Raw genomic sequence first — 21,220 nt, forward strand, 5'->3', positions numbered from 1 at the left:
GTCATGAACTAGTGACATATATCTTCTCAGGGAACTTCTTGTCCTCTAATTTATAAGAAAAAAAAAAAGAATACATAATTGGGTGCTGATGGCTCACACCTATAATCCTAGCTGAGCTAGGAAATTCAGAACCAAGCAGGACAGAAAAGCCTGGGAGGCTCTTATCTCTAATGAATCAGCGGAAAGCTGGAAGTGGAGCTGTGACTCAAATGATAGAGTGCTATGCTTGAAGGGAGCAAGAGAAGCTAAAGGAGAGTGCAAAGCCCTAAGTTCAAGCCCCAGCGCTGGCACAAAACAAAAGTACAAAACAAAGAGTGATTAGAGAAGAAATAGATGACTATGAGGGCTTTTCCTACCCTCAACTCCTGATTCTCATCATTTACCTATGCATGCACACATGTGCACACACACACATGCACGCACACACACTTACACACCATGCTTACATTTTTCTACAGTTAATTTTCCGTCTGGCAGGAAGCTCAGGAAATCAGTCATCCAAGCCCTCTCTCTGTACCTGTCTGCAGCCTTCCCTCCAATCTTCATCTGTGTTCTTGCCCTGCAAGAAAGCAGGAAGGAAAGTGGAGGGGCGGGAAAAAGAAGAATTGCTGTCCCCGCACCTATCACACCGGGTAGCCAGAGACTCCACGCAGTGGTGTAAGGGCTCATTATCTAACTATTTTAAAAATCTCAACATGCAAAGGTCCTCTGTCCATGCCCTTCAGGGAGCTCAGTGGGATTGACAGTGTTGAAATTGGCATTGAAAATGGCCAATTACAGCCCGGGATCTGTTTCTTAGCCATGTTACCTTCTCCAACCCTGGCCCCTAAGGGCAAACAGATCATACATAGAAAATAAGTCTGAGACATGAAGGGAGTAAGGTGTCCAGATGTTTGGTTTTACTAGAATACTGGGACCCAGAGAGAGGTGGTAACTGGTCTAAGGTGGCCCAGCCAATTAGGGGCAGGAAGAGCAGGCTTGGAAACAGATCTGCAGTGTGCTCGTGCTGTCTTTGTCTCCTGTGATTGTTCAGGTAGTGAGGAAGTTACAGGGGAGGAAAATTTCTCTGGGCCAGAATATCTCCATCTTCTGTTCTAAAACAGAACCTTTGAGGAAGCATTGCTATGGCTCAAGTGGTAAAGCACCAGCCTTGAACAGAAGAGCTTAGGGATAGTGCCCAGGCCCTGAGTTCAGATGGAAGGAAGGAAGGAAGGAAGGAAGGAAGGAAGGAAGGAAGGAAGGAAGGAAGGAAGGAAGGAAGGAAGGAAGGAAGGAAGGAAGGAAGGAACCTGTCTTCATAAGAGAGCATCCCCTGCTGGTTTTCACTCTTCCCTCTGATAGCAGAAACTGAAGGATCCAGGCTTAAGGTAAAGGAGAACATACTGCCCAAATGACTACATTCACGTGCCTTGGTCTTGTGCTTGGGTACTCCCATTAATTATCTTTATTCCTCTTCCACAAATATACACATTCCTGGTCCCCCTTCCCCCAGCACACATAGGGAGAACCAAAGAAAGGAGGCTATAAAACCACCCAGGAAAAGATTGGGACTTCATTTCTTTCTAGTAGTGTGTAGTTGGGTGAGTGACTTAGCCTCTGAGCTCCAGTTCTCACATCTATACAAATTATTAGGCTTGTTATGGGATTAATACTGGTACATACAGCACAAAAACTGTGATACACAGCTTCAAGTCAGGACTTAAGAGGTGTTAGCTAATTCTATGGAAAATTTCAATGTTGATATTGACAATCATGTTGTCATCATTTCTATAGGGGAATTAACTGGTTTGCCATCTAAATGAGATCCTACTAGGCCTCCTTTTACTTAACACTCTACTTTTCTACTCAAAGAAGAAACAATACTGCCCAAGTGCCAAGAATACCCTAGCTGGGCTCTTTGGGATGGGGCTATACTGGTAGTCTTCATAATACTTATGTGTAGAAATATCTTGATATAGGAAAAGCATATATAGTTGCAAACCAAGAAAGGTAGAGAGACACCCAAGAAACACTGAAACAAGAATCAAACACTTAAGTATAGTTCCAAAACACCTTTTATACAATGTCCTGCTCCTGGGACTCCCAGCCAGCCTAGAGAGAGGTGTCACCTGCTCACTGCAGAGGTGAGGGCACAGAGTCTCCACTACCTGGCGCATCCCGGAAGAGAGAAGAAGACGCCGAGCCCGAAAGGCAGACAAGAGGCCCACCATACTAGGCCTTGATATTTGGAGAATGTTACGATCTGGCCTTTTTGTTTTGGAAAATGGGGAAAAAGCAAAAACGGAACTAGGAAGGCCACAGGAGGCTGCTGTGGAAATTCAGGGGAGTGATGGCAGCGGGGTTCACAGGTGATGGATTCAGAGCCAGGCAGGTAGACAGCCTTCCTGTAAGGAGAGATGCATGTGGGTGTTGGCAGACAGGCGAGGAGACCCACCAGCCTCCTGGGTTCCTGGCAGGTCAATGGGAGGCTGATGGGGAGAGTCTTTAGGAGGAACAGATTTGGGGTTCCCTGAAAGCCCTGGAAGCCACCACCATCTAGGATATAAACAGGGGTTCCCCAGCTCCTCAGCCTTCTCTGGCAGAGAGCAGATAAATCATGGGGATTCCCACTCCTGGGCACTGAGGAAGACTTTCTTTCAGACCCCCTCTTTCCCCTGCCCAGGCCAGTAGGTAAAGAATTCCATCACTAGCTCCCTGTCGCCCCGTCACCCTCCACTGCCAGTGAATGAGGGAGCAATGAATGACCTTTCTCAGAATGTTGGGCCTGGTACAAAAGAAAAACAACCCCCCTCCCATATTTTACCTTCTAATATTTCAGGCTTTGAGTAACATTTTTTTATCGCCAATCTCTCCAGGATCTTCCCTCTGCTAATGTTTGAAAGTGATTCTTTCTTTCTCGTTTGAATATTGTGCTCAGACCTGGAATAACTTTTGCCCTTTGATGGCTTCTTATGAGATGAAGCCAAGGAAAATTTACAATAATATCAACAACAGTCAGGAGCGGTTCCATGAAAGACTGTTTTTATGCTTGTTACTTGACTTTAGGAAAATTGAGGTAAGCGGAGCTAAATGCCATGTTAAACGCTATTGGAGAGACCCAGCACTGTAGTAGCCAAAAACATGTCCATTTTGTGTGATCATAATAGCATAGCAAATTAAAAAGAGTTGAGCTGGACATAGGCACTCAGAGCAGAGCCAGGTACGTGAATGTAGCTGCCATTTTTGTTGTGATGGATTCCCCCAGAGAAACTGAGGCCCAAACAGGTGGGATGCGCTTACTGCCATGTCTGGATTCCAAAGTCGTGCACACTCCTCAGTGTTCCCAAATGTCACCTTCAAAAGACATCAGCAGCTAGGCACCAGTGCCTCGTATCTATAATGATCCTAGCTACTCAGGAGGCTCAGGATCTCAGGTCAAAGCCAGCCTGGGCAGAAAAGTGTGTGAGATTCTTATTACCAGTGAATCACCAAAAAGCTAGAAATAGCGCCGTGGCATAGTGCTAACCTTAAGTGATGAAGCTAGAGGACAGAGCCTGAGCCCCGAGTTCAAGCTCCATATCAGCCAATAAACAAACAAATGGCATCTATGGTCCAAAAATGCGGCTTAGACAGGACACGACCCCTGTGATTCTTTTTCTGACCCTTGGTTGTGTTCCCCAACTTCCTCCAGCCTGAAATTGCCACCCTTCCCTCGTGCAAGTCTCTACCTGTGTCTGAAATGGGCCTATGTGCACCTGCCCCATCCTCCTACCCCAGGCCTCCTCTTTGCCCATCATCTTCCACTTGTTCTTTGATATGAGGGTTCAGGCCACGCCCCCAGCACCTCCCTCATTGCCCCCATACTCACAGAGCCTGCTCCAGTGGGTCTCTGCAGCCTGCAACCATCCCTGATCCCGAAGATTGGTCCCAGGCCCCTCCTCAAGTTCCAGTCTCAGCTCTCCTGTTGGGTCATTGGGACACGGGCTTCATCTTGTAGCTTCTTGCTCACTAGTCTATATGCCTGGTCCAAGGCAGGTGCAAGGACACGTTCTAAAAAGGAGTGGAAGTTGTCATCACCAGAAACAACCCCAGCAAAGAGAAGTGTTCCCTTTCGGGGGGAGCTTGTGCTAGTTCCAGAAATGGCATCATGGATCTATGCATCCAGGCACCAAGACACCTGGGCACACCCCCCTTCTCCTGCCCTCTCTTGGTGCTGGTAGATGTATGCCCTGTAAAGGTGGCTCTACCTGTCACATCTGAGGTCCAAGTACGGTGTCCCTGAAGAGGTACAGTGATAGAGCCAGGTGCAGTGGCTCATGTGTGTAATCCCAGCTACGCAGGAGTTGGAGATTAGGGGAATCTTTGTTCAAGGCTAACCCAGGCTTTTAGAAAGATCCCATCTCAACAAACAAGCCAAGCATAGATAGGAGGATCTCAAGGTAAAAACATGAAACCCTAGCAGAAAAAAAAAAGCAAAAAGGTCCTGGCTTAAATTGTGGAGTGCCTGCCCGGCAAGTGTGAGGTCCTGAGTTTTAACGCCTTGCTGTCCAAAAACAAAACAAAACAAAACAGATGAGTAGAGGACTCGGCCTGGGCAATCACAATGACATGCTCAGGTTTATAAAAAAACAAACAAACAAAACAAAACTGGCACCACAGGTCTTAGAGACAATGGTTCTCTTTTGGCTAAGAAAGTTCTATTAGCAGGCTTAAAATTTGCCTCCAAGTGTATTTGAATGGAGAAAGGAATGAGTGAGTATGGATTGGAGAGGCCCGTGTGTGTGTGTGTGTGTGTGTGTGTGTGTGTGTGTGTGTGTGTGTGTGTGTATGCACATGCACCCACGCGGGCAATTGTGAGAGAGAAGCCCCACACACTCACGGCACAATTCCCAGTTGTGCAGAGACCCCAGGACATCAAGTCACGCCTCTCCATTGTCACTCATTGTCCCTGGAGAAGGCGGCTGGGCTGTGAGTCAGCCCCTGGCTCCTTCTTCTCTTCTTCGCCTTCCCCCTTGGCCTCCAGATTTGTTTCAACCCAGTAGCTCCCTCCACTGACCTGAATGTAATGATTTTATTCTTTGTAAGTAGAGCACTGGCCATCTCCTGTCCTCCCCCGACCCAGCATTAACCTGCTTCTCATTAACTGCTTAACGATGGGGCTTTGTGTGGGAAGATGGCTAGGTCCTATTCTCAGGCCCTGTTCATTTGTGGTCATACTTTCCATAATGACAGCTTGGCAGGGCAGGAAGGGGGTAGGCAAGGAGCTTTCCCCTGATTCCCTGGGCATCCACAGAAGAGGAAATGAATACCAGGTGTTTCTTCACCAGTGGACCGAGGGGCAGGTAGGACCAGGGCACCCTTCGCATTGGTTCTCCGGCACCATGGGTCTCACTGAAAAAGGTCTGGAGAACCAACCCAACACAGCTTCTGGGTGATTGCTTCTATCTGCCAATTACTCCTCAAATGACTTTAGCCAACCTATTTAGGTTCTCTGAGCCTTGTGTGCAGAATGGGGAGGGTACCAACCACACAAGGAACAGTGCAAGGAAAAGTGAGATGAATGCACACCCACAGTGCCCTCCAAGGAAAAGTGCATCCGCCATGCTGGCCCTCCGCTGGATGCTGGGACTTCAATAATAACAACAATAATGATAATAATAATTGAAGACAGAACAGACCCCTGGCACACATTATTACTGGGAGGAGAGGGGCCCCAGATAACCAACCAGCAAATGTGTGGGCACATAATGAATAACTCAGTTATTTCAGAATAGGCTATATGATATAAGAAAATTAACCCAATAGGGGGCAGGGCACAATGACTCACACCAAAACACAAGGGGAAACATAGGTAGCAAGATGGAGGGTCCAGTGGTTAGACAGAGGCACCAATGAGAGCTGTCCAGGAGAGGTCAGGAAGGGCCTCATTTGGGAGATGACTTGACAAGAAATCATTCAAAGACTTGTGCAAAGAGCTCTTGGCAGGGGAACAGCAAGTGCAGAGGCCTGGTGGCAGGACACACTGGATCCAGATGAGGTGTGGATACCTGTGGGGCTTGCTGTGATTATTATTGCACGCCATCCCTTCCTCAGAGTCCGCCACCCACCTGGGGGTGGGGGAAGAGAGGACTGCTTAGCTGGGTATAGCAGGGTTGGGCTGCAAACCCATCTGATGCGATTTCAGGGATAAGGGCAGGAGTGGAGAAGGCCTGCCGGAGTAGAGGACATGCAGGGAGGGGAATTTGAAGAGCCTTGAGGGATTATGAGAAACTATGCAGAATGGGACGGTCCAGGCAAGGAGGTATTTGAATGACGTCGGGATTGGCTGGGAAGGACAGCCTCCATGGCCGCCGTGGGGTGTGCAGGTTGTCAGTTGGAGATCGCGTGCTCTTCACTCAGGATGTATAATCCAGCTGTGTGAGTCACAACCAGATGTACATCTTCGCAGGGAAAACTGGCCACAGAGAGCCCACTTGTGGTTTTCTGGAAACTTCCTCGGTGTAAGGCAAGGAGTTCCTCTAAGGAGGAGGTATGGGAAAGGCTGGCTGCCCACACTGTTCTTCTCAGACCCTGCGGCCTTCTAGACCATCAGGGCAACAGGCGCTGCTGTCACTGGCCTCATTCCCAAAACTTGGGTTCAGTTCCTCCATACAGCTTCTCTGGCCCTTGGGTCCCATTTCCACACAGCAAAGAAAGGAATTGGGCGCTCTCCAAGGTCCCACCCAGCTGGAATGTCCAAGTTCTTCCTTCCTTTCCCTCCCTGTAGGCCCAGGCTCAAGCACAGAAACTCATTCAGAGCCAACCAGAAGCAGGTGGGGTCTCAGCGCCTGTGCTGGCCACTCCTCCACCTGGCTCTCGTGCCCTTCTTCCTCTGCTCCAGGTCCATCCGGGTCCCTGGGTGCTTCTTCTTCTCTTTCCCCTCTCCTGGTGCTCCCCTCCTGCCAGATGTGGAGGTTGGGCTACCACCAAGACAACATTCCCCACCTAGGCTGGGGTGGGTGGAATCCTGACTCAGAACCAAGAGGAAAACTCCAGCATCAGGCGAACAAGACCTCTACTAGCCACCTCCCGGGAGCCCTTCCATTCAGCGTCAGTGGCACCTCTACCCGGCAGCCCTTCCAGGTCCCCCTAGCCAGAGCCCCCCTCCCCCTAAGGCCTCCTGCCCATGACACTTTGTGGTCTGCTGTGGGTACTCTCCATTCACCCTGATTGCAATTATTTGTGTATTTTGTCAGAGCTCCTCTACATAATTTCAAAGTCATTGAAAGCAGGAGCCCAATGGTCCCTGTTCCTCCTACGCTCATCAGTAGCCTCTTTCATATCTGATGCAGCGTTTGTATTCAAAGCGTTGGAGAGATATATGCAGAGTGAGTGGAGTTCTTTATTCTATATATTAAAAAAAATAGTCCTCTCCTTTCAAGAGTGAATGATTTGGAATGGAAGAGCAACTTTCCAAGCCAAACTAGATTGCATCTTAGGTGCAGCCTCTGTACCTTGGAACATTATTAATGTTTCCATGCCTCAGTTTCCTCACTTGTAAAGTATGGATAATCTTAGCACCCATCTGATTGGCTAAATGCATGGTGCATATAAAGTTGCCAGCACCATTAGAAGTATCTTTCCTTTTCCTTTTTTTTTTTTAAAATACATAATAGTGCCTTGAAGTTCATTTGTCTTTAGCTCTTGGCAGATCTTTTCTAGACCTTTCATTCTGTGCCTTCCTCATGCCTATACTAATGCCTCCAGCTACATTCTGGCAGGGAGCAGGGGAGGTGGGGGATGGGACTCTGATCACTGGCTCAGCTGCTGGCCAGTTGGGAGCTACCAGCCACATAAAGCACTGTTACTCAATTCATGTGACTCGACAAATTTGGAATGTGTTTGGGAGTGAGAGTTTTTCCAGCTATGAGTCAGTACATTTATGCTCTCACACACACACTAGAAAAAAAAAAAGAAGAGTTGAGCGAGAATCATTTATGAGTGCAAAGTGAAAACTTCTGCCAATTTTATTTTGACCCTGAGGCAAAGTAATACTTAAGACATTTAATAAAGGTTTTGGAATAAGATGCAATTGGGAGAAAACACAGCTAGCTGCCTTCCCTGTGTCCATCTCCACTGTGCTGTGGGTTGAGTTCATATCTCAGGATACCTAGATTTTGGCGAAAGGTGATCAGAAAAGAAGAGAAACAAAACCAGCACTTAGGAGGCACTGTTGTGTCCCCTGATCATCATCATATCCCATATTCAAAAGACAGTTGGGGGAAGGTAGGCAGTTGTAAGCAGAGAGGTTTGGGTTCAGATCTCAGAATGTCACTTTCATGCTGTTTGCTAATACCCATCGCATTCCATTTCATGGGTGGCAAAACGAAGACTCAGAGAAGATAACACATAAGTCCCAATGGTAAACAGCATCTCACTGTCAACTCCAACCAGAAATGCCAAACATATTGGTCCAGGAGTAGCTGGGAGCCAGAGCAAAGCAGCAGACAGGTACAGGGCTCTGAAGGTAGTATCTGTAAGTCCTCCATCGTCACACCTCCATCTTCAGAACCATTCCCTTAGCCACCTTGGCCACTCACTCTGACTCCTGTCCACTGGACACCATGACCAACCTGGATCTCCCAGAGTGATTCTCTGTGCTGCCGTTGATTTTAAAGCCCACCCAGAGAACTCAAATCCCAGCTCACCCATGTCTCTAATCTTGCAGGGCTTATTCTCAGCTTCCATTTTCTGCTCCAGGAAGCAGCCATGAACACACACCAGAGGTATATTCCTCTCCCTCACATCTGCCAACAACCATGCTAGAGCCAGGATCCCCTGAAGCTGGACAGAAGGAAGCTCAGGCCAAGTAGGAGGAAGAATTTTCCCCTAAAAGAATCAGATCTACCTTTGATAACCCTTCCTACAGATTCCAGAATCCCTGAGGCAACCTAGAGATAAACAGGATAATCATTCCTCCCATCCAACCCTTGCTTTAGAGGGCCATTATGTGGAGTCGCAGGCAGAGGCCAGGTCTTTGGTGGCTTCTGGCTGGAGATTCCACTTCTTGCTAAGCCTTCAAATCTCTGGGAAACCTAGGGACTTGGGTCTCTAATGTTCTCTGCAGCAGCCTCTGGCTGGCTTCTAGGCTCTGAGCCTATCATGCCTCCACCACTTGTGCCTGGCTTGCTACTTGCCTTTGGGGCATCACCCAACATGCTGTGTCCTCGTGTACCTGTGTGTGCAATCTTGCCACCACTGCACTTTGCTCAGATGAGCACAATAATGCCATTGAAGTCTTTGTCCCCGATCCAGTGAGATCAGGATTCACCTTATATGCAGTGGCCTATAAAAAGACTTGCTGGAAAGAAGGAAGAGATGGCACTGAGCACCTCTTCCTGACAACTTGGAAGAGGACATATTGTCAGATAACTAGAGATCAATTGTAGCATATAATTCAGTATTCTTATAAGTCCCCCCATGTCAACACACACACACACATACACACACACACACACACACACACACACACACACACATTCTGAAATTAACCTCTTCTCCACATTGAGGAAACTTAAGGCACAAAGTTGAAGACACAGTGTGGGGGAAATAGAAGGATTAACCAATGAGGCCTGAGTTTCAAGACTGGGTTGGGACTCTACGCTTGCAGATCTGGGTAACTCAATCTCTCTCAGATTCAGGTTTGCCATCTGGAAAATGGATAGTTGTATACCAGCTCCTCAGAGCTGCTATGGAAATGGGAGAAGGGGCATGGGCCCTGGCCCAGTGTCTTTCACAGAGCACAGGCTCAGAGGGAGCAGCAGTTACTAGAACACTAAGCAGAGGCTGTTGGTACTAGAACATAGGCCAGCAATTTTGGTTGCACTTTCAGCTTGCAGAATGATGACCAAGTTTAGTTATGTACTTTAGTTAACTTGTAGCTTTCTACCCTCTTTGACCTTGACCCTCTCTTGTTCCAGACTGTCCTCCCTTCCCTGTTTCTCTCTTCTGCGTCCCTCCCATCCATATGATGCTATTGCCTCAGGACACCGTGACCTGTTTACTAGACCAGAGTACTTACTCATCTGTTACGTGTTTGCTGAATGAAAAATGGAATGGAATGAACCATTTGGAGAGAACAACATACTGAGTAGGGGAGGGCGTCTCTCTCCTGCAGACTCGAGCAACTTGACAGGTTTAGATTAGGCCAAAATGGGCCTAAATGAGCCTTATGGGGGAGATGCTGTCCACAGATTTTTTTTTCCATCCTTGAGTCTTGCTCTATAGGGCCAGTGGCACAAGGGGTCCTGAACCAAGAAAGAAGGAAAGAAATGTGCGCACGTTTGGAGTTCTGGGAAAACTTGAAAATCAGTTATTCATTCATGACACTGCTGATGAGGGCAGAGCTGTAGGCTCTGTTGGCCTCAGAGTGCATTGAGGCCCTTGATGGCTCCCAAAAAACCTAAGGAGGTCGTTTCTGTATGTGGTCCTGCCGGGGGTGGCGGGGGAGGGAATTAAGGTCCTCAGAAGGCCTGTGAACCACAAGGATACAGAACAAGAGTGAGAAAGAAGCAGGAGCAGACTCCGCCTTCAGTCTCCAAGCCCCGCCCACCATGCCAGTCAATACCAAATGTCTATGAGTGATGACGAGGAACTGAGTTCAAGGCGAAAGCAGAGATGGAGAAGTAGAACCCACACACACTGTGAGATTCTCCAGCCCTAGGAATCACTGGCTCTTCCACCCCTAGCCAAATCCTCCCTCTCTCCATGCTCAAGTGCTGCTCCTCCGTTAAAGATCAGAGCAGCTAGTGTCAATAAGAGGAGCTGTGAACTCACCTGCTCACAGCACTTTCCAAAACTTTCTGTGTCTTACCTCCCTTCAGTCTGCAGGGTAAGGAGAGAAAGGAGAACAGAACATTCCAGAAAGAAGGCACAGCACATCCAGGAGCTTCATGAAGCACAGGCAAGGATGCGAGAGGCCAGTGAGCTAGAACATGGGAGCCAGACAGGGTGGGGTGAAGAGAGCAGGGCCAGACCTTGCTGGCTATGGCAGCCCAGAGATGAGGCTCTCCAGGGACACAGGAGGGCTCTGGTAACTGCTCCTACCTTGTGCCTTTCTATATGTTCTTCTCACACTCTTCTGTGAATGTTCTTCTCCCTTTAAAAAAAAATTTCTTAAAGACAGATCTAGTTTTACTTCTTGAAGGTCTGTCTGGGGCTTAGCACAGAATCAGGTATATCCGGGTACTCAAGAAATAATTGTTGGGCTGGGAAGGTGGCTCAGTGGTAGAGCGCTTGCCTTGCATGCCTGAGGCCCTGGGTTCGATTCCTCAGCACCACATAAGAAAAAAGCTGGAAGTGGCACTGTGGCTCAAGTGGTAAAGCGCTAGCCTTGAGCTGAAGAGCTGAGGGACAGCGCCCAGGCCCAGAGTTCTGGCCCCATGACCGGACCCCCAAAAAAAAAAAAAGAAAGAAAGAATTGTTAATCTACTCAATATTTAATATTAGCCTGGCCAATATTTCATCACCCTCGATTACACACTTATCCATAGATATTAATACCTCCAGTGTGATGCTCTAGAGTGACAGATGCATTTGTGGATCTATTGGCATTCTTAAAATGTAAGAATCACGCTTTGGGGGGATAGAATTGTAACAGACCACTCAGAATTCATGCAACTCTATAGCACAGCATGGCTCTGGTGAGAATAGTAACACAACAAGGCACACTGTATCTTGAAATAAAAAAAAGAAGCTGGGCCCTAGTGACTTATAACTATAATCTTAGCTGCTAGGGAAGCTGAGATCTAGGGGATTGAGGTTTGAAGCCAGCTGGTCAGAAAAGTCTGTAAGACTCCATCTCCAATTAATCAGCAAAAGACTGGGCTGGAGATATGGCTGCAGAGGTAGAGCAGCCACCTTGAGTGAAAATGCTAAGGGATAGAACCCAGACCCTCAGTTCATACCCCCACACCAACAAAACCATAAAACCCAGGTTCCCTGGGCTCTTGGCAGTGGATTCTCACACTGCACCGAAAGGCCAAAGGGCAATGGGTGAGAAAACTAAATTTCCTGCAATCAAAATGAATTACTCACTGTGAGTAGATTCAACAGCTCAAATTCCCCAACAGGAAGAAAATCCAGAAGTACTGACTGGGGAAATTTGGGGAGTGGGGGTGGGGGGTGGGGAAAGAACCTGCCTCTTTCCTAGCCAGTGTCTCCCTCTGGGTGCCCTAAGATATACCCAGACTGCCCCGCCCCCATCAGTTCCAGGCTTGAGGCCACAAGCCCATCCCAGCCCACTGTCCTTCCATCATTATTCCCACCGAGAGTGGCCCTTCTGCCCCTCACCCTCTGCTTGAGGCCCAAAAGCTGGCAGGTTCTGGAAATGCAAGAACAGTGCTTTGAATCCACTCCGCTCAACAGCTCCACAGCCACAGCAAGCGAGCTGTCACTCCTTGAGCCTGTTTCCTCGCCTGGAGATCAGACGACAGTTTTCTTCCTTCCGTGATTTAAGAGCATGACAGACCAGGCTTTGCAGACATTTGCACGCCCCAGAATCACCCGAGGGCCTTGTTAAAATGCAGGTCTGATTCTGCAGCGCCGAGGCCCTGCCTTGCCAACAAGCTCCCAGGTGGCGTCATTTTTCACCTGTGAATTGCAAAGAGTGTTGCTCAGGTGTGTGCCATGTGTGGCGTGGTTTAACCCAGATAAGCATTACCTCTGGGCGAAGAGATTTTACTTCAGTCCAGCCAAAAGGTGGCTCTTGGAGAGCAGGCAGTTTGGGCTTACCTGAGAGTTCTGGAGGAAACAAGAAAAAAAAATCGAGTTTTGATTGCTCCCCCTCCCCCATACACACACCTGGTCGTCCCCAGTTGCCTCCGCCTGCCTGGTTCTGGAGACTGGAGGCTACAGAGCCTCCGGGCTCAGGCCTCAACTTGCCACTCTTGGAAGGAAAGCATCCTCAGAGCCGGGCACAGCTTTGTTCTGCCAACTACAGATCTCCAGAGGAATTTTCAAAGCACACTGGGTGCGTTTGGCAGGAGTCTCTGGGGCTATAAATACAACTGGGGGCGGGGTGGGGGGGGGATCTCTAAGGACTGCAGTGTCTTTTCCACTTGAGGCCTAAGTACAGAGCTTCTCCCTTTCACCACACCAAAATGGAGTCCCTCACGACTTGCTGCTGGAAACAGGCAGTGGGAACAGGAGGGGACGCGGAGGGAGGGTAAGGAGGGGTTCACCCCCTCAGATGTATCCCCCTAGAGGATTTCCCCTTTCCTTTTGCTCCTAAAAGCCGGCCTTGCTATACCGACTGCTGACTCATCCGGGGTTAGGGTCTTTTTTTTTTTTTTCCCTTTCTTTCTTTCTCTCTCTGTCTCAGACTCGCCACAAAGCTGGGAGATTTTTGAGGTTGGTTTAATGAGCAGCGAGGTCCTTGCACAGATGCCTTTTCGTGTTATCCTCCTCCCTGCCCCCACTCCATCCAGTCTCCTGTGATTCAGTCCCGTCCGAAAAGAGAGATGGACACCCAGGTGTTGCGCCCCTGCTTCTAAGGCTGAATGCTTCTTCTCTGCAGGTCTCCCTGCACCGGCTGCTCTTGGAATCCAGCTGTGAGCCGATTCCTAGGATGTAAGCAAGACCAGAGCGGTGAGTGATGCCCTGCCTGGTGGCCTCGGTCACACCTGGCCTCCCTGGCTTGAAGGAGAGGCATGGGAGGGCATGGGGCGGCTCTGAAACCAGTTCCATCTGAGCGAGCACACCTGGTCACAGAACAAGATACACATCCAGGTGTGAGGCCCTCGGAATCTGCTGGGTCCCTGCCAGACTTCCTTACAAGCTTGAGAGGCCCCAGGTGGCCGCGCTGTGCCTTCTCTGTTGCTGTGGCCGCAGTGGACACTCCTTGTTCAGCAGCCATGTGCCCAGAGTTGTGTGGGGAGGATTAGGGGAAGCCTAGAACAGAGTGGGAGCTCCCTGGCACCCACTGCAATCGCCCCGAGGAGGCAGGGCTCAGGCAAGGCATCTCTGAACGACTCGCCCTAGTGTCTGTCGCTCTTGCTTCCGCCTAAGGTAAGACAAGCCATGCCCAGGTGGAGCATGCAGCTCAGGTTAATAGTGAGCTCCCTGGCCTTGGCAGAATTCAAGAAGGAGTAGGAGACACGGCCCTGGAAAATGATGGAGAACAGCTTTGCGGAGGGCAGTGTTTTACCCTGTTGTCTGGCAGTCTAGAACCCCGCGTGGAGCAAGTGTGAGGAGAAAGGGGAGGACGTAGGGACTCACTGGGCAGATTGGAGGCCGCGTGTGTACACTCCCAGCACGGACTTCCGGTGTCTGGGTCTGCTGAGGAAGCCATTGGATGAGACAACCTTGGGTCTCTCTGGTCCCCTAGTGCCGTACTGTCCGCTGTCTGTGAGCTGACTCCAGACGGCATGCCTGTTTGCAGGTATGACACCAGATACCTGGGGTGGGCAGCCTGAAAAGCAGGATGGTAGTTTTGCTGGCAGGCTTCCTCGTACAAGCAAGGCCACAGAAAGCTATCCACTGGCCACACCAGCCAGGGACTTGGCCTGAGATCTGGATCACACACACCTGGGGACACACATGGCAAAGCCACCCACTGTCCACTCCCCAGCATGGCGGAGGAGGCAGAAGTAGGTGAGACCTGAGCAGATGGCCATGAGAGGATTATAAGCTTGGCTTCACCCAGCGGCTTGGGACCCTTTGGCAGGGGTCAGAACAGTCCCACAGGTTCAAGTGACCAAAATCCAGACTGCTGGACCCAAGAACGCCAGGTCCAAACTGGGAACAGGAAGCAGGGTTCAGGGGAGAGTCTGAATAATGGGATGCTTTGTGTCTGGGCCTCTCACCCCGTGTCGGTCAGCTGCAGCTGCATTTCCCCAGGGCCCCTGAGGGCTGGGCGCTGTGGGAAGCCACAGCTGGGCCCGGTGTATTGGAGTAACTGACAGCCCGGAAGATGCTTGAGTTTGACAGTGTTGTTTACAAGCTGTATGTTGGTGTGAGTCCAACGCGATCAGAGGGCATGGAGGGGAAAGGAAAGTGGGGGGGCAGGGGGGGAAGAGGAGGAAGGTTGAATTTGAGTTGTGATTCGGCAGGGTCCTTAGCAAGCTTCAAGCAAGACAGAACAGTGTGTCCTTGCATTCCCAGACCCTCACATGTAGGAGGTGCTCAGTAAATAAATGAGCGCTGAGTTAAGGAGTGAGAGAGGTGTTCAGGGAAGTGGTATCTATGTTGAAGGACAAAGGCCCTGGAGTAGATTACCCAGCTCTTCTACTAGCTGTGGGCCCCCTGGCAAGTTGCCAGCTTCTCTGTGCTTTGGTCTCCTCATCTGTAAAATGGGGACAGTGTGGCCCTGAGGATTTGATGAATCCATTCACACAGAGCTGTTTGTGCCTGTGTGTAGTATGTGCCTCCCCCCACCATCTCTCAGCCCGTGCTCTTAGATGTGGGCTAGGGCCCATTGTTGGACCAGAGGCAAAGCGGCGACTTCAGTCTGATGTCCTGATGTAGTCACAAGGGTGTTCTGAGCCGTTTCTCTACCGTGGAGATGCGGTGGGAAGGTGGACGGAGGTCCCTCTCACACGGCCCCTCCTGGTTCTGCCTCTGATCCAAAGTCAGAGGCAGCTCTGCCATCCATGGCTAGCATGGCGTGAATCCCATCCTTTCCTTCCCTCACAGAAGTGGCCTTGAAAACCGCAAATCATAGGCACCAGAGAGATGTCATTGATACTGATGGGAAGTCGTTTAGGACTCGAGCCTGGATGCATCATCTCAAGCCCCCACCCCCAAGACCTCAAGGATGGACCTTGGGGTCTGTCCCCAAGGGTAAAAGACAGATTGTCACTAGATTCCCAGAACAATGCTTCATTTAACAAAAGGCAGCGCCCACCACCCCAGGATTTGTAGTCTATTTCAGATAAAAACTGCCTTAGCCTGAAACGCATGTTCAAGGTTCTATTTCTTACATTAATAATAGGCCTGGGGCTATAGAATGGGCCTGCTTTGGGGCTCCTGTACCCCATCCTAACTCTATCCCTAGCTGGAGTGTAGGATGGGAAGATGAGCCAAATTGTTTCTGACACAAACAGAGCCTGTGCCACATGGGTCTAAAAATATCACCAGTCTCTTTTCCCATGCACCAGCAGATAAGGAGTAGCCCCAACCCCTCTTCCACCTGGGGTGGGAAAGGGGAGCAGGGGATGAGGAACCCAGGAGCACTCTACCGAGAAGGGTCCTGATACAGATCTACTACACAGTATGCTACAATGGATTGGTGATGTCTGCCAAGAGCTCAAAAGGATGACTTTAGTATGCGTGCCACTTTCCATTATCCTGAGACAAAGCAATTCCCAAGGCTGCCTTCCAACTCTGCTCTTTGTGGCTTGCTGTCAGTCTGGTTTTACACCAGAGAGGCAAAGCCTAGCCCAGACTCACTAATCTGGACCAGTATAGATGCAGCCCAAGTAAAGTTAAGGCATCTCCTTAAGGCTTGCTGCATGCAAATGAGCTTTACACCTTTCATCCCAGGTACCCCACTTAGCCCAGCCAGCAAACTCAGCACAGACCTGGGGACCCAGGACCTGTGCTTAAGCAGGACTGACCCTCTAGCTAAACCCATGAGACTTTTCTCTCTAGGCCATTCTATGTACTTAGGACTGGAATTTTACTGAAACTCTAACAAAAGCAAGGCATTTAAGGAAGTCAAGAAACATTGCATGGTCAGTTTGGCTTCTGTTTGAAACAGCCAGGGGAAATGGATGAGAGGGACAGGGCTGGATTTGCTGGGAATGAGCTATTTTTTCCTACTCCTTGATAAGAAAGTGTAGAACAGAGCTAGAATCCGTCGCTGCCCACCACCCCCTCCCGACCCCCCCCCCCCACACCCCAAACTTCCCAATCTGTAAAACAGGGAAATAATGGCACACCGCTCACAAAAGTTGCTTTCCAGGTATGCGCTCTGCACCACCTCCATCCATGCTCATGCCCAAGAGGGGCTTGCTTAAATCGTTTAGTGGTGACATACCCTGACATGACTCCAGCTAACTCAGGGCCTCTTCCTTCTCCTCCCCGGTTTCTCTTCCATAGGAAATAATCCACTTAAATACTCCATCTGAGCTGCTCTGATCAAGTCCTCTGGGTAGGGGATAACCAGGGTCTTCCACATGCACGTGCATGAATGGACAAGTCTGTGGTGTGCCAACAGGCGCATGCGTGAATGAACTTGTCTGCAGTGTGCTGAGTCCCTCAGCAGGGTTCTCTGGCAATGGCCCCGTGCCAATGGCAACTAGAGCACAGCCACCTCTTTCAACACCCAAATTCCACCCCTGCTGGAGGGAGAAGCAGGATTCACACCAGAATTTAGGTGTGAGCAAACCCGAAGGATGGGCTTTCCTTGTTTATAATGGGTGTGAAGTTTCAAGTAGCACGCTCCTGTCTGTCTCTGAGAACCATCAAGAGAAAGATTAAGCTTCCAGTAGTCGCAGTGCTGGGGATTGAACCCAAGGCCCTGTGCATGCCAAGCAACTGCTCTATCACTGAGCCACATGCCCAGCCCTAAGGTTAGCTCACAGTTTTAGAGGCTGAAAGTCAAAGGTCAAGTGGCCTCATCAATTTGGCCTTCGGTGAGAGTCTCCTAACAGATCACATGACCATGGTGGGGACACATGTGGACAACCTAGTAAGACAGGAAGCCAGAGGGACGAAGGAGAGGGACTTGGGGCTTGCTTTCACCACATGAGAACAAATGAGGGTCCTGAAAGAACTCCATTACTCTCTTCTAAGGATAAGACTCCCAGTGACCTAACCACCTACACTAGACTCCACCTCTTAAAGGTCCCACCACCTGGGAATCAAGCACCCAACTCTGATGGTTACACTCAACCCCTGTGGCACCACAGCAGGTTGTACGTGGCCTCTATCTGGCCCGAATGCTGGCATCACATAGAACCTGCGCAATGGAGTCACCCAAGCCTGGCTTCAGATGCTGGGATAGATGGTCAGGGCTCCCCTCTGTGTCTGTAGCAGTGGAGGGCCCCTGGAGTAATAGAGATGGTATCTGGACTTGATTGACCCTCAGACATGAGGACAGACACAGTGGGCCCTCTCAGGTACACAGAGGCTCAAGCTTGAGGGAGCAATCATTCACCTGACTCACCATGGTTCCACAGTGAGATGATTGGCAGAACAAGGATTTGAACCAGGAGCACTCTGGCCCTACACCTTTTTTTTATTTGCTTCCCTATTGTTACCATTATTTCTCCCTTAAGACAAGAGAAAGGTTTGTCTCTCCCCATTTACGTCCCTGTCCCCCCTCTCCCCGGTTTGCTGGCAAAATTCCTTTCTACCACCCAACAGCAATGAAAACATAGAAGAGCTGTCACAGCCAGGTGCTGGTGGCTCACACCTGTAATCCTAGCTACTCAGGAGGCTGAGATCTGAAGGTTGCTGTTCAGAGCCAGCCCAGGCAGGAAAGTCCATGAGACTCTCATCTCCAGTTAACTACCAGAAAGCTAGAAGTAGTATTGTGGCTCACAATGGTAGAGTGCTAGCCTTAAGCAGAAAGAGCTCAGGGACAGTACCCAAGCCCCAAGTTCAAGCCCCACAACTGACAAAAAAGGGGGAGCTGTCACAAACACCCTGACACAAGCATCTAGAATTTTAGCTTTGGCCTTCATTTATTTGTCTGTCCATCTTTCTCCATCCATCCACCCACCCATACCACAAACACAAATCCAGCCCCAGGATCTGACAGCCCACATCTTCATCACGGACAGCCACATGCCCTAAACCCCTGGACCATCCAGAGTCTTGGTCACCAGGAGGTTCAGGATGCTTACTCCATGGGACCAAGCACTTGATTTAAATAGGCTGCCATTTGGGCAGCACCCCCCCTACCCCCCTGCACGTTACCATGGTGATGTTATTTTAACAAACAGCTCCTTAATATTTAATGAGAATTATGCTTCTGACAGGCGAGTAGAAGAGCATCCACACTGCAGAGGACTCAGAAAGCCAGCAGTCTTCCCCTCTTCCCCTCTTCTCCTCCTCCCCTTCCCCTACCCCCCTGCCACCCTATGCGTGTATTCGGTTTGTCACCAGAAGGTGTGAGCATTGTGGAGCAAGGAGCCTTGTGATGCCATTCATGGGCTACTCACGGCAATTGACGCTTGTCACATTTTTAATGTAGAATGTCACAACGGCTCCTGGAGGATGCGGGTAGCAGGAAGGCATTATTAAACACCGATCTGCTCACTTCACTCCTGCTCATCTGAGACTGCTGAAAGACTGGTTTGTTTCCAATGTATTTTGTTGTGGTGGTTTTAGTACTGAGGCTTAAACTCAGGGCCTGGGTACTGTCCCTAAGCTTCTTAAGTCAAGTCTGGGGCTCTACCACTTGAGCCACAGCTCCACTTCCAGCTTTTTGGTATCTAATTGGAGATCAGAGTCTCACAGTCATTTCTGCCCCGGCTGACTTCGAACCACAATCCTCAGATCTCATCCTTAGCTAGGGTTACAGGTGTGAGCCACCTGCGCACAGGCATTTTAGTCGAGCTGGAGTGTAAGACAGCATATGCAGAGCCAGGGTGTGCTGTGTGTGCTAGTGTGCGCAGCTATTCATGCCTTCTTGTCAAGGGGCCACTGTCCTACTTAATTGATTCAGTAACAAGCTGGTGTAGGGACCGGGGGACCAAGCCCGATGCCCCAAAGGGACAATGGCCACCTTCTGGCACCCTCCGTCACTGTCACTCTTGTATGTCATATACTGTGCTAACCACTTGAAGGCAGAAGTTTATTTCACATTCCAGATGCCCAGTGAGAAAGATGAGTAAGTACACTAAAGCAGAGAGAGAAAAGTAATGGTGCTTTCGTAGCTGCATGACTTAGAGTAAGCTGCCTAACTTCTCTGTGCTTCAATTTTTCTCATCCATAAATGGAGAATAATAACACTACATACACTAGCAGTCATCGTGCCATTTAAAATGAAACACACACACAAGAAGACCTAGGTCAGTACAGAAAATACGTAGCACCGTGGTTTATAACTATAATCCTAGCCACCCAGGAGGCTGAGAGCTGACAATTGAGGTTTGGTGCCAGACTGGGCAGACAACTCCCAAGAGACTCTTATGTCCAATTAACCAGCAAAAAGCTGGACGTGGAAACCTGGCTCAAGTGGTAGAGTGTCAGCCATGAGTGAAAAAGGTAAGTAAGAGGCCCTGAGTTCAAGTTCCAGTATCAGCACACACACACACACACACACACACACACACACACACACACACACACACACACACACACACTTAAAGTAGGAAAGCACTAAATAAACTCCTTTGAGAACTGTGCATACAATTATACTAACAGCAAGCCTGTGATAAACATGTACTGGTATCCAGGCGCGGTGCCATCTTGGACATGATACCATCTCATCAAATCTCCTGTCATCCTCATTATCCTCACCTTGCAGTTCAGGAAACTGAGGCTCAGAAAGGTTGGAGAAGTTGCCCATGGTCCTGAAGCTGATCAGAGAGAGGATCTGCCACTCTGATGTGGCATGAAGTGCAGTACAAAAACAAGCTTGCTGCCCGCCACAAGCATCCATCACACACATGGTGCCATGGAAACCAGGGCCCCGCAGGTGCTTCTGGGAGGAGGAAGGCTGCATAGATGCCTTGGAGGCCATGTATGTCTGCGGGCAGAGGCAGGGTGTGAAGGTGGAGAGGCAGCTTGTAGGTAGGAAAGAAGGGGGGTATGGCTGCATTTGAAGACGCTTAACTACTCAAAAGTCCAATCTCTGGTACTAGGTGGGAGCTCATCCAAAGTAAAATGAGCTATTTTTGTCATTTTCTGTAAGTAGTTGTACAAAGGAGTTGCCATTTAACAAAGCAGTTTAGGAACACAGTCTTGATCATTGTCACCCCTTTCCATTCTTACTCGTCCCTCCCCTACTCACCCCTTCCCTCAATTTTGTAAGGTATACATTAGATTCTTGACTGCATTCTCCTCCTCTTCTCCTCTTCATTGAGCTGATTACTTAAAGATAGGCGTTTAATTTAAATAAATGGATTGGAAGAGGAAGATGGAGAACAAAAAGGGAGCTGGAAGGTCAGATAGTTTTTCCATGTCCTTGTGGCAGGATTTCTTGAGTATGACAAGTGAGAGAATTCGTGTGTAAGGTCACAGAAACATGTTACAAAATTCAACCAAGTCATGGCATTGTAGAAAAACCTATCTATGGTTGGGTGACAGT

The 21,220-nt window shown here is 49.3% G+C and overlaps 1 protein-coding gene and 2 long non-coding RNA genes across 8 annotated transcripts in view; 1 reads left to right on the forward strand and 2 right to left on the reverse strand.

The window, feature by feature from the left end:
• The window catches only part of Zhx2 (zinc fingers and homeoboxes 2), a 123,514-nt gene that overhangs the window by 48,011 nt on the left and 54,283 nt on the right, over positions 1-21,220 (forward strand). For 2 of the 4 annotated variants that reach the window (XM_069991335.1, XM_069991334.1), the window contains exon 2: positions 13,535-13,605. The gene's annotated coding sequence lies outside the window, so the exon portion shown is untranslated. Of the gene's footprint in view, positions 1-12,971; positions 12,989-13,164; positions 13,184-13,534; positions 13,606-21,220 lie in introns of those variants that run through there. The other 2 variants (XM_069991337.1, XM_069991338.1) reach the window with 2 other exon arrangements.
• Positions 2,060-21,220, reverse strand: part of LOC138805975 (uncharacterized) — a 49,584-nt gene continuing 30,423 nt past the window's right edge. For 2 of the 3 annotated variants that reach the window (XR_011365694.1, XR_011365696.1), the window contains 2 exons: positions 14,236-14,428; positions 13,017-13,580 (listed from right to left, as the gene is read on the reverse strand). This is a non-coding gene — a long non-coding RNA (uncharacterized lncRNA). Of the gene's footprint in view, positions 2,385-3,847; positions 4,030-13,016; positions 13,581-14,235; positions 14,429-21,220 lie in introns of those variants that run through there. The other variant, XR_011365699.1, reaches the window with a different exon arrangement.
• On the reverse strand, positions 7,966-10,874 carry LOC138806330 (uncharacterized). Its single transcript, XR_011365793.1, has 3 exons — positions 10,832-10,874; positions 10,106-10,265; positions 7,966-8,128 (listed from the first exon to the last, which is right to left on the reverse strand). It is a non-coding gene; the product is annotated as an uncharacterized lncRNA (long non-coding RNA).

The sequence above is a fragment of the Dipodomys merriami genome, unplaced genomic scaffold (genome assembly GCF_024711535.1).
Source record: "Dipodomys merriami isolate MVZ:Mamm:240054 unplaced genomic scaffold, mDipMer1.0.p SCAF_4, whole genome shotgun sequence".
NCBI lineage: Eukaryota > Metazoa > Chordata > Mammalia > Rodentia > Heteromyidae > Dipodomys > Dipodomys merriami.